We start from the raw sequence: 2,425 nt of genomic DNA, 5'->3' as shown, positions 1-2,425 counted from the left end.
CATGGGCTCGCGGGCTTCGGCGTAGGCGCGGCGTACAGCCGCCACATGGCGCGCCGTGAGTGGGCGGGGGCGGCGGCGCAGTTGTGTCCGGCCCCGGGCGGACACGTCCGGCGGCGCGGAGGAGCAGGGTTAGGGTTTTGGGACCCGAATTTTGGAGGGGGAACATATATGTATAGGTAGAGGGAGCTAGGACACTCCAAACGGAGTGCGATTTTCGCCCACACGATCGTGATCGAACGACCTAGAGCATGGAAGTGACTTAGATGGGTTTTGGGCTGTTAGGAGGGGGTTTTGCTGCAACACACAAAAGGACTTTGCGGTTACCCGGTTAACCGTTGGAGCATCAAACGACCTCCAAATGGCACGAAACTTGACAGGTGGTCTACCGATGGTATACCAAGGCCACTTGACAAGACTCGGTCCATTCCGAGAACGTTCAACACCCGCTCACGAATAGAAACAAAAGGGGTGCGCCGGAGGAGGTGGGAGTGCCGGATTGCAAAACGGACAACGGGGAAAATGCTCGGATGCATGAGACGAACACGTATGCAAATGAGATGCACATGATGACATGATATGAGATGCCTGACATGAACAAAATGCAAAACGAAAAACAAAACCCGACCACGAAGGGAATATCATAACACATAGCCAAAAATGGCAAGAGTTGGAGTTACAAATATGGAAAGTTACATCCGGGGAGTTACAACACTCCACCACTACGAGAGGATCTCGTCCCGAGATCTAGGACTGAAAGAACTCCGGATATTCGGAACGGAGGTGGTCCTCGCGTTCCCAGGTGGCTTCTCGGTCGGAATGGTGCGACCACTTCACTTTCAGGAATTTGATTGACTTGTTGCGAGTCTTGCACTCAGTTTCTTCAAGAATAGCAATGGGGTGCTCATGATAAGACAGATCTTCTTGGAGGTCAATCTCTTCGAAGTTGATGGTGCGCTCAGGAGTCTTGAAGCACTTGCAAAGCTGTGACATGTGGAACACATCGTGCACGTTCGCGAAGTTGGAGGGAAGCTCAAGTTGATAGGCGAGGTCGCCTCTTTTGCCAATGATCTTGAAAGGACCCACATATCTAGGGGCAAGCTTCCCTTTGATACCGAAGCGACGAGTGCCTTTCATTGGAGAGACGCGGAGGTAGACATGGTCTCCGATCTCAAAAACCACATCACGGTGCTTACTATCATAGTAACTCTTCTGGCGCGATTGCGCGGCTTTGAGATTTTCACGGATGACTTTACACATTTCTTCAGCCTCTGTGATTAAGTCATTGCCAAGAAGTTGGCATTCACCAGTCTCTGACCAATTGAGAGGAGTACGGCACTTTCTGCCATAGAGAATCTCGAATGGGGCCTTGCCCAAACTCGCTTGGAAGCTGTTGTTGTAGGAGAACTCGGCATATGGAAGACAATCTTCCCATTTCATGCCAAAGGAAATGACACAAGCCCTCAGCATATCTTCAAGGATTTGATTGACTCACTCGACTTGGCCACTAGTTTGAGGATGGAAAGCTGTGCTGAAGCGAATGTTGGTGCCCATGGCCTTCTGGAAGGAGTCCCAGAACTTAGAAGTGCAGATGCTTCCACGATCTGAAGAAATCAATTGTGGAATGCTATGCAAGGAGACAATCCTGGAGGTGTATAGCTCTGCCAACTGAGCTGCTATGATAGATTCTTTGATTGGAAGGAAATGAGCCACTTTAGTAAGCTTGTCAATGACAACGAAGATAGCATCATTTCCACGCTTGGACTTGGGAAATCCAGTCACGAAGTCCATTTCGATATGATCAAACTTCCATTCTAGGATAGCAAGAGGTTGGAGGAGACCAGCTAGTCGTTGGTGTTCTGCTTTCACTCTTCGACAGACATCACATTCATTCACGAATTGAGCGATTTCTCGCTTCATTCGAGTCCACCAATACGACTGCTTGAGGTCATGGTACATCTTCGTACTTCCAGGATGAATGGAAAGAAGAGAATTGTGCGCCTCATTCATTATGACTTTCCTTAGATCACCTTTAGGCACCACAATCCGGTCCTCGAAGAATAAAGTGTCTCTGTCATCAATGCGATAGCACTTGTATTTGGAAAGACCCTTGTTGATACCACGTTTCACCTTCTTCACCATGGTATCCAGGAGTTGTGCCTCACAAATTTGATCTTCCAAAGTAGGAGAGACTATGAGGTTGGCAAGAAAACCTTGAGGAACAACTTGGAGATTCAGCTTGCGGAAAGCTTCACAAAGATCCGGTTGGAAGGGCTTGAGAATTAAGCTGTTGCAATAAGCCTTCCTGCTTAAAGCATCTGCAATGACATTGGCTTTGCCTGGAGTATATTCAATACTCGGATTGTACTCTTGAATCATTTCAACCCATCGAGTTTGCATGAGGTTGAGGTTGGGCTAAGTGAAGATG

The sequence above is a fragment of the Triticum aestivum genome, chromosome 5D (assembly GCF_018294505.1).
Source record: "Triticum aestivum cultivar Chinese Spring chromosome 5D, IWGSC CS RefSeq v2.1, whole genome shotgun sequence".
Taxonomy (NCBI): Eukaryota; Viridiplantae; Streptophyta; class Magnoliopsida; order Poales; family Poaceae; genus Triticum; species Triticum aestivum.
Note: the sequence above shows the minus strand (reverse complement) of the source record.